Source organism: Metopolophium dirhodum, chromosome 4 (assembly GCF_019925205.1).
Source record: "Metopolophium dirhodum isolate CAU chromosome 4, ASM1992520v1, whole genome shotgun sequence".
Taxonomy (NCBI): Eukaryota; Metazoa; Arthropoda; class Insecta; order Hemiptera; family Aphididae; genus Metopolophium; species Metopolophium dirhodum.
This window is the reverse complement of record NC_083563.1, coordinates 1393618-1405056: the sequence shown is the minus strand read 5'-3', so window position 1 is coordinate 1405056 and position 11439 is coordinate 1393618.

Sequence of the window (11439 nt, the reverse complement as noted above, 5' to 3'; positions counted from 1 at the left end):
GTAGGTATAAACATGATAAAAATAATTCATACACGGGTTTACTATTTTGAATATAGGTTAGGTACCTAAAAGTTTTCACGAAAAATGGCCCTCGACGGTAGCGTGCCTGGTTACGGTATTTCTGAAAGCCAGTGGTTCTACGACACAGCTGTTGTTCGACCACCTGCTATTACAGCTGCCGGTCGAATATATTGTACCAAACATTTTTTATACTCCATAGTTTTTTCTTTCCGTAGAATAACAAAATAAGATACTTTTTTTGCCATGGTTACACGTCACTGTAGTGTCATATCGTAATATAACGTCCAATATCAATAGTGTGGTTATAGTCACTGTTTATACCACGTTAGTCTGTGTTCATACTTCGTATTCGCGCACTTTTTATTATTTAAATACCATCGACAATTTGTTTAATTTTTTTTTTTTAAATGTCTTCACAGTGTGATACACATTCACAGTCTCACAGACGAAAAAGACAATTTTCAATGTGTATAAATATTTAAAAAAATTATCATTGGATACGTCTAAGCCGGAGATAGCTACTTTTTTTAAACAGACACAAGCAAAAACTGCTGAAGCATGTGGTGTAAGTGAGAAAACTGTGAAACGTATCACCGTGGAAGGAAACAAATCTTCATCTGAATCACAGGCTGATTGTCCATCGTTCACTTCCCCACGATAAAACATTTAAAAGGATAAAATTTGCAAGTGAAGTTGACGGTTTTGATGCGGATATTGTAAGAAGGATCGTTCATGATTTTTACGATAAACGTGAGTACCCTACCACATCAAATATTTTAGCTGAATATAAAAAAAGAACTGAGTACAAGGGTTCTAGTACTTCGATGTGGCGCATATTGAAAAATCTAAATTTTAAGTACAAAAAATGCAATAACGAGCATCATAAGCGTTGGGTGCCGTGACCGTGAATAGTTGGAAGAAATGTGTAAGTCATTGCGAAAAATTGCAAGAAGAGGATTTTATAAAAGAAGGCATACGTGACGAAATTTTGGAGCCAATAATAATGACCATTAACCCAGACGAAGATACCGACGATTCAGAAGATGAAGATGACATACATTTAAATGAAAATTGTGATTTGTAAAATATTGTGTTATAATTATGTATATATTTTTTAATGTTAGATAAATTAATTTATTTTATTTGTATTTGCAAACAAATAAAAATCGTGATAATAAATTAGCAAAACTGTTCATAATTTGTATTAAGAAATATTGCATTTAAATAACAGCGTAAAAAATAATCATATTTAAGATAAAATACAAATGAGTAATTAATTTAAATTTGCCGCGCTTTGTTTCGCGCGTGTTTTAGAGCCCCAGCGTCAAAACGTCCACCAGGCGCGCTAACGTCGAGAGCCATTTTTCGTGAAAAGGACTGTATATTGATTAATATTATGGACAGAGGTGTTGCATGTTTTGGACATTTTTAAACTATTGTGAAATAGAACAACTTAATATCGAAAAATACTGGCAAATACATATTTCCCGACAATCGTATGTACATTTAAGTTTAAAAAATGCAAAATATGCAAAAATATGCAAATTCAAACTTTGTATTTAACTTTACCATTTCATAAGCCAAATTGATAACTTATCTTAAATAATCTACGACCACTACAATAAAACATGCAAAAAGTCCCGAACCCTATAAACAATATATTAATTAGGGGGAAAATGTCAATTGGAGGGGGGGGGGGGAGAGTTAAACACCCAAACCAGGGGGGGTTTTGACAGGTTGTAGACAGGGGGGTCTATACCACTGGGCATTGATAGGAATATCGAAGACTCGACAGATTGTCCGGCGAAAATACAATAGGCGACAGAAGATTGCTCCTCTAAATGTTAAAAAAAAACTTAATTGGAACTTAACTTTAATAGAACTTAAATAGACTTTAATGATTACGGTTCGATGACATAGAATTTCGTTAAAACGAAAAAAATAGGAATTTTATTTTTAACAGGTAATTCTTTTATAAAAATTTTAACATTTTTAAACACGTTTGTGTACCAAAAGTAAAATCAAAATACATATGTCTACTGCTTACAGACGTACCACACATAAGACTCGAGACTTTTCGCAAACATTTACGAAACATAATATTATATAAGGTACTCACCCATTTGTACAAACAGCTGGTTTATATTGTTACTTCACCAGATATGTTGTTCAGTCGAAGGTATGAAATGAGAATCCTAATATATTTTCGTCGGACCTAAGACGAAGCGGACTATAATTAGTATAACAGCCACGGGCTGGCGACTTTGACCACCACGGCGGAAACTGTAATTCTTGACATACAAGCCCATCAACGCGTGTCAGTAGTCTATTGGCTCACATATGACGACGTTTCAGACGGACTATACACACCGAATTATCACCAGACGGCGACGGTACCGAGCGAATCGCACCAGGGCGGTATAATCGTGCTACCAAGGTATATACGTACCACAACGGTGCACCGTATAGCGTAGTATTACCCTGGTGAACCTCTGTTTAACGCGGTGTACCTATTGGGGCGCTCACAATGTCAACGTTGTAGTGAAATACGCAACGCATAACCTGGTTTGCCCTAGTCATGTACACCGGTATATACAAATGGTGTACACGGTTGCCTCGCACTTATAGTGGATAGCGATCAGATACCGGTCGGTAACCGAATTATCACCTAGCGGCGACGGTACTGATCGACTCGCACGTTGTGGTGGCAAAACCGTGCTACCGAGGTATACACCAAGCCTGTGCGGTGAAGTGTATCCCGGTTACCTCTGTTTGACACGGTGTACCTATTGGCGCCCGCATGGTTAACCTGGTGGTGCACCACGTAACGTATGACCTGGTTCGCCATATAGTCGTGTACCCGGCTTACAATGGTGTACACGATTGCCTCGCACCCAGTGGACAGCGGTCGGATACCGCTCGGCGGAAAGCCTGTCAGATCCTTTGTCGGACGGATCATAGACTCTGAACTACGGAGGTTGATGGGGTCGAAGCGGTCAGAATCCCAGTTTCCGTTTGGCCCGCGATGGTGGTCAAAGTGGCCATACTGATGTCTGGTTGTAATGATATTCAGCTTCGTCTTACCTGTTACGTAGAGCGATCTCCGCACACTATCGTTCAATGTCCGACTAGGTTTGACTGAAGGACACAGAAGACGTCACAGCTTTGGACATATGCTCGCCACCGATATCTATTTCTAATATCTGTTTGATAGTAGATATGCACTTGACCTAACTAATATTCCATAAAATTAAAAACAAAATGTAAGAAAAATGTTTTCAAATTTATATTAGCCGAGGTGATGAGGTTGTCGAAATATAAGTATAGGAATGAATGTTATTTTTATTATAATATTAAAATTAATTAATGTGGATATTTTCTTTTTTTGAAAATGAACATCTATTATTCTAAACACGAAAAATACGAAAAGTAGATACCTATGATCAATTATGAACGGCACTGTTCTGGTTTGAATTTTTTTATTTTATCTTAAACATTTTTGCTCAATATTTATTTGTTTATGGCCATTATAACTAGTAATATTAACTCAAATAAAATAGAATTTAACTACAACCATACCTTTAGGATAACTTCGACCAGCTGCAGCTATATCTTAATATTGGTTGACTTCACGCGTGAAACTTAGCGCGATAAGTTCTATGTCATCACTTCAGCAGCTATTTTAAGTCGTGGAAAAAATCAAATTTATTGAAAACGTTCCTTTACTTTACTTCAATTTAATTTAAACACTATAATATAAAAACCAAAGTTAAAAACTTAAAAACTTATTCAATACAATTATTAAAACAATTCACTGTCGAAATATATTATTACAATATAAATAAACTAATTTTATTCGATTAAACTTTTACAAAGTGTTTATCGTCATCCAAAAATAAACAATATATTCACCAGTTTCCTATAATAATAATATTAATAATAATAATAATATTTATAGCCAGCACAATATTGCACATAAAGTACAATGTTGATTTAGATAATAGCCAATACAGTATAATATCAATTTTTATTTACGACATAGAGCTTCTACATAATAATAATATTTGTAAAAACTATAGTTTATACTGTTTAACAATTTAAAAAACAAAATAGAATACTAATACATTTTACATAAACATAACGTTGTAACAAAAGTGAATGTTATTTAAAAACCAACATTGTTTAGATTGAAAGTAAGTATATAAGTAATCAATTAACGCGGATTTTGTTTTAAATTTCGTGATATCAATATTTAGTTTCCTTTACAAAAGTCTATTCCTAAATAAACAGTATTCAGTTTACCAAAATTTTTGTTTACGTTTATACAGTTTAAATGACTTAAAATTTTTAATCAAGTATTGTAAGAATTAAAAAATGTAATCAAAATGTAAACTTCATTATATCAGTTTTAAACAAATGTAGTACGCCATTTAATCTTCTTATCTATGTATTGGTCCAATATTTTTCAATAACCTACGGTATTATTATATCCGTGATTATACAAATTATATGTTATATATTTTAAACTAAATTTAACAAATTGGCGATTACAACAAGCTGCTGATAAGTATAGATAATAACTAATAATATATTTAAAACTATATTTTTAATTAACGTTAATAATTGTCTAAAAACATTGACGGCACTACGTATTTTTGGGCCCTGGGCAATATTTTTTTGGAGCTCTTGTGATGCCCTACTTCTGATCTGAGTGCATAATTTTAGATATTTAGTGCATATAAAGGCATATTTCAATGCATATTTTGTCAATTTTTAGTGTATTAATACATGCTTATTTAGGCATTTTTTAGAGCATGAACTTACGAGCCCTGTCGATTTGTATGATGTGTAATTTACACTTAATTAGTTTAAAAAATAAGAATAGAAATAAATATTGCTAATGTTATTGATGAACTGGCCACCCAAAGAAAGGAGACTTGATTTTTTATTATAATTGTTTACTAGACCTAACAAAAAAAAATCATTTTTACTAAAAATAATGGTTAAAGTTACTCTAAACTTTCAATACCTAAATTAATAAACTTATTATAAGATTATAAATAATATACAATATTATTATGTAACTAAAATATCATATTGTAATATAGTTAATATAATATACAGAAAATTATTACATAAATTGTAGGAATTCACGTACCATTATATTTCTCTAGAAGTAAAGAATTATAAATTATTCCCTACTATCTAAAAAAATCTGGTGCCGATTCATTTTTCTCGTCGCGTTAAATATAGCTAATAACATCTCCTCCTCATTAGATTCATTAGACTTTTTTTCAACTACTCGTTATAATTTTAAATACAATGCTATGCTATTTTTCAGAAATAGTGAATTTTAAGGTAAATTTATTTTTAGTATATTGTGATTGTATAATTTTATGTAAATTTCATACACTATAATCCTATGTATTTTTTTCAATTGAATAATTTGTCATAATTATGTATCTATTTTCGTTTCTTTTTTTTAAAATGTTCATTGAATGTATTATTATAAAGGACTTAGGTCCGTTATGTTAATTATAAATAAATAAATGAAAAATAAATATAGTTATAAGAAGCTGGTGAAAACTTGATAGATACGTAGTTGGTATTACCTACACAAGGTGTATCAGAAAGACTTGACGAAAACAAAAAAAAATTATGCTATTAAACGTATGACAAAAATTGTTAAAATTATATGATAAGTAAATAATTTAAAAAATATGTCAGCAAATTTCTAAAAAAAATATTTTTAAAAAAGTTATTACGTTCCAAATTCGTTTAATCAAAAAAATATTGATATTTCAAAAATTCTAAAAAATACACTACTTGACTTAGATAATTGTTTTTACTATCAAAATTGTTCTTATAATCAGATTCGCAAATATTCTACTTTGGATATATCCAAAAATATTTTTTTTAAATTAATACATTAATATTACACAAATAATTTTTCAAATAATGTACATTATAAAAAAATCACCCTTTATGTTGTAGGAATACCGAATATATGGAAATCACAATGTTTAATATTTTCCCACTATTTAATGATGTTTATATTTTAGAAGAAGATTAATTATATTCGATCCGTTTACACAATGATCGATGAATAATATGTTTTCAAAGTAATATAGTAAAATTTATGAGCGAATCGCACCAGGGCGGTATAATCATGTACCCAGGTATATACAAATGGTGTACATGGTTGCCTCGCACCTATAGTGGATACCGATGAGATACCGGCCGGTAACCGAATTATCACCTAGCGGCGACGACACACACACACGTGCTAGACAAATAATAACCAAACGATTTTTATTTATGTTGATTAAAAAAATACATTTGAAATTATCAATAACTTTGTTAAAACCTATTTAATGCTTTTTCGAATAAAATTATAACGTGTTACTTAGTATTTGTGAACTGCAAATTTAATTTAATTATATTTTATAGTGTTATTACAGTTACAGACGAAAACGTCTTTAATACAATTCCGGGGCGGGGGGGGGGGGGATACGATACTATATACCGAAAGTCAAATTTTTTTTTTGGAAATTAGGACTTAATAATAAATATATATCTCTCAGTTTGGAGGCAAAAATATTAAAAAAAACTACTTGTCTTATAAGTCTATAAGTTAGGTAGGTATATGTATTAATTTTAGGGCATTAGATATATTTTTTCTTTTGGGCTAAAATACCCTATCGTCGCTTCACTGCTGCATTCTACATAATAAAGTCGAGTCTAGACTTGACCGATAACTCAAATTTTTTTCTTGCATCTTTAAGTGTTTATTTGAGATATATAACTCGAAAAATACATATACATACCTGAGTTATATTTGTTTTTATTACCCTTGAGATTCTAGATATCAAAACTCGACAGTATTATTCGGTATTTTTAATGAATCTAAAATACGAATATTAATAGCGAATAGTAAATATACTATATAGAACAGTGCGACAGTGTGCGCATATAATAATATAGTCAAGTCGAAACATATCTCATCGCATTATGACCCGCTATAAGAAACTCGTGTGTTATATTTTTCAATTCAGTAGGTATGAGCGGAATTAATGTAATTCCAAGCGTTTACAATTCAGAATCTTGTCTTATAAAAGTGAATATGAGTAAATAGAACGACTTATTATGACTTGCGCGAATCTTGATGAGAATAATATTAGGCATTAGCGTGAGAATAAATACCTACTCGTTATATTATATGGTATAATATGTTATTATTATTTAACGTATGTACCCATACGTATACGAATCGTCTTCCTCGTGTTATATTTATTACGGTACCTAGCTAATTTAAACGCACGGTTAGGTGCAGTTATAATATTGTATATACCTAGCTACCTATAGGTATGGTAATGTATGAACTGTATACTGTTTATTGCGTTTGAGCCTGAACAGAACGGATTTGGTCGCGTACCTATCATAATATTTGTTAAACCAATTCTAATGTGCTTAATGTAATAATACAGTTTATCCGTTATTATTGTAGAGATAATATTTAACCTAAAACAATAACGATAGGTACATTAAAAATCATCTTTAATTACATTTTATAGTATACCAACTCTGTAGATATGGATACTTGAAGAGTATTCGATTTTAATTGTTACACTTATGTAAAATATTGTACTTATAACTATCCATATCGTGTGGACTGTCAAGAGACACTCCTGTGCAACTACTCTACTGTGTAAGTCAGAATAGGTGGTATAAAAAAATAATATGCACTTTTGTTTTTAATTTTATTTTAAGACATTTTGTTAATGGAGTTTCTAATCTCCGTAAATGATTAAATAAGTTACACTTTAGTCGTGTTCATATTTTAGAAACTTCAGCTTTTTTAAATTTTTTGTAATCCGGGTTTCATAAGGAACTATTTCAGTTTAGTTCCCACGTGATTTTTTCGATTATTTGGCAAAATGTGTGTTTTAAAGCACTGAATACAAAAGTCTAATTCGAAAATTCCGTTAATTTTTTACTTAAAAAGTTAAACCAAAAAAAACTATAAACAGTAAATTCTTCAAAAATACGTGATATCCTCAATAAAAACATCGAAAAAGCTTTTTAATTTTTTTTTTAAATTGTATGTTTTTTATGATGGTGGAAATATGCAAATATATTTTAATTATTGTATTTGCTGTTTAAAAACTTGTACATTAAAACAAAATTTACACAATATCACAGCTCGATATATATAACAATATTTCTCGGCAGTAATTGTAATTGTAATATTTTTAAAAACTATTGTTACATGAACAAATTATTTTTCATCTATTTTTATTCATTTTCAATGGGTACAAAAAACTTTTTTTTACAAAAATGTGCTCAATAATTTAATATCATAACAGGTAATCATTTTAAAATAATTTATCTGACTGATGCATTTTTATGACAGAAATTTAAATATATTAATATTAACTGTAAATATATTATTTTGAGTAGAACATAGGTAAGTGCCTAAATATAAATAGTGATACCTACTAAAAGTGATTATAAAAAAATCACAACAATAAAAATAAAACATATACTGACATTTATTTTTTTACATTATTATGTAAATTATGAAGTTTTTTTCCTTTTTTTAAAATTATATTTGTGTTTTTATATATTACGTTTTTAGTAGTACTGTTATTGGCATTTTAAAACTCCACAAAAAGAAAAATATCAAAATGCACTGTTTCTCGAGTATAAATAACGCCTATGAGTTTTAATATTTACTACAGTAACCATGGGTGGTCTTAGGATTTGGGTTTTGAAAGAAATTTAATCTCGTACAAATTTTAAACATAATGTAACTTCCACCAGTAAATTATTTCACTAAATGCCGGTTTTTAAGAAATCTGAATTATCGAATCAATCCTAAGTGCACCCATAACGATAGGTTCTATTACTAATTTTAACTACGTTAAGTAATATTAACTCAAATATAGTAGAATACAACCATACCTTTAGCATAACTTCGACCAGATGCGGCCACATCTTAATATTGGTTGACTTCACTTAGCGCGCCAAGTTCCGTTTGGCAGCTATTTTAAGTCGGGGAAAAAAATCAAATTAATTGAAACATTACTTTACTTTAATTTAATTTAATTTAAACACTATAATATAGTTAAAAAACTTAAAACATACTCGATACGATTATTAAAAAAAAAAACACTGTCAAAATATATTGAAATTATATTATAAAAAAACTAATTTTATTCGACTAAACATTTAAAAAGTATTTATCGTCGTCAAAAATAAACAATATATTCACCAGCTTCCTATTATAATAATAATAATATTTATAGCCAGCACAGTATTACACATAAAATAATATGTTTATTTAGATAATAGCCAACACAGTATAATATTTGCAATTTTATATACGACATAGAGCTTATACATAATAATAATAATAATAATAATAATAATAATAGTTACAAACTATAGTTTATACTGATTAACAATTTAAAAAACAAAATAGAATACCAATACACCTTTATATGAACATTAGGGTGGCCTTATGTATGAACTCTCAAATTTTTAATTTCTCACCTGCCCAATTTTTTCATTCCCAAACGAAAGGTAAGTGGGTTAAATTTAGTGATGATTAATAACCCCCTTCAGGTGCCGCAAGAGGGTTGAATATTGATAAATAAGGTTATTCTGATTTAATTCATTATATATCACATTGTATAGAATCTAAATTGTAGATTCAGAGGTTTTTCATAAAAAAAACGTTTCGACAAAATTTCTCGTAAATCAATTATTATCTGTGGAAATTAGAATAAAATAAAAATTATTACCTTTTTCTGAAAAAAATCGAGCCAGTCGGCATATCGATGCTGAATAATAAACAAATTTAATTATTTTGTTTAGCTAAAAAAACAGTGTGTATTATATTTAACAATTTTTCGTTTTGGTATTACGCGTCGTTTTATATAGTATCTCCAAAATAAACTACAACCGAAAGCTATCACGTTTTATGATGGAGATGATGACCATAAACCAAAAAACTGTCGAATATCCATGAAGTCGTAAGTAAGAATAACAACGAAACTATTAAATCCGGCGATATTGATCATTGTACAAATTATAGACCTATATCTCTCCGTCTCTTTCCATATCCAAAATATTTGAAAAAGGTTTAAAACAACGTTTGATTGATTTTTGAATATACATACCTAACTTTTTTTCTACAAACCAATTTGGAAAAATAAATCAACAAAATATGCTCCGTTATAACCTTCGAGTTTTATCTATTCTAGTAGGTATTGGCAATGACAATAATGGTAATTTGGTTTAAAATCAGATTTAAAAAATGATTTTTATTAAAAAATATTAAAATATTAATGTGGTATTCTTAATATTGCTATAAGAAGTGGATATTTCATATTATTTTTCAAATAGATTGCAAGTAGTTAAAATTGAAGAAATGTAAACTTGTGAAATTCAAGTTATCGTCTTGTTATTTCTTATTTATATAAAATATTGTCTTATTAATCCTAATATTTCAGGAGATATTATTTGTTTTTTTGACGATACATTATAGTTTCAATTGAACGTAAAGTAAATTGATAATATAATATAACTATAATATAATGATAAATTGATATTGTATAACTTACCTAATTTTAGATGCTTGAATAGTTTATAAATTTGTAACTGTTTTTAATTTGAAAAAGTTACTAAATTAAAATATTTAGGTATTATTTTTTATCAAAACCTCATATGGAAAGATCATACAATATATTATGTTTGTAATTTAATTACAGAGCTATTTTATAAATCCAAAGTATAAACCTATTACAAATGTAAAATAATAGGTACAGTTTATAATTTATTTATTTATTTATATCATTTATGTTTATTGTACTTTTTTTATGTACAGATTTTATAAACTCTAGATTAAAAATATAAAAAAAAAAATTTATTATTATTATTTTCTGTGGAAATTAGAATAAAATAAAAATTATTACCTTTTTCTGAAAAAAATCGAAAATTTCAACATATTTTCTATATGATTGCTTTTACGATAACATACTTACAAATCTTCAAAGATGAAACAAAATTAAATTTTTTAAAACTAATGTACTTAAGCTAGTTTTACAACTATTGTTTTTTATTAAGAAATTAATCTTTAAGTATACAAAATGTTAACTTAATCTTAAAAATCGTTTACCTACACAAGAACATATTGAATATTGATGTCATTAAAAATAAATAGGTAGTTAGGTAGTGGTTCAATGGAGTAATACAATGTGAAAATTAGATACGTTACAACTGATTGGACGAAAGATTTTATATTTACCTTGTAGGCGATATATATTCGAATAAGTGCTAAGAAGTGTTTTTGAAGTTAAATTAAAAATAAATATTATTAGTCCTGATGTTCGTATTTTTAAAAAATTCCAACAA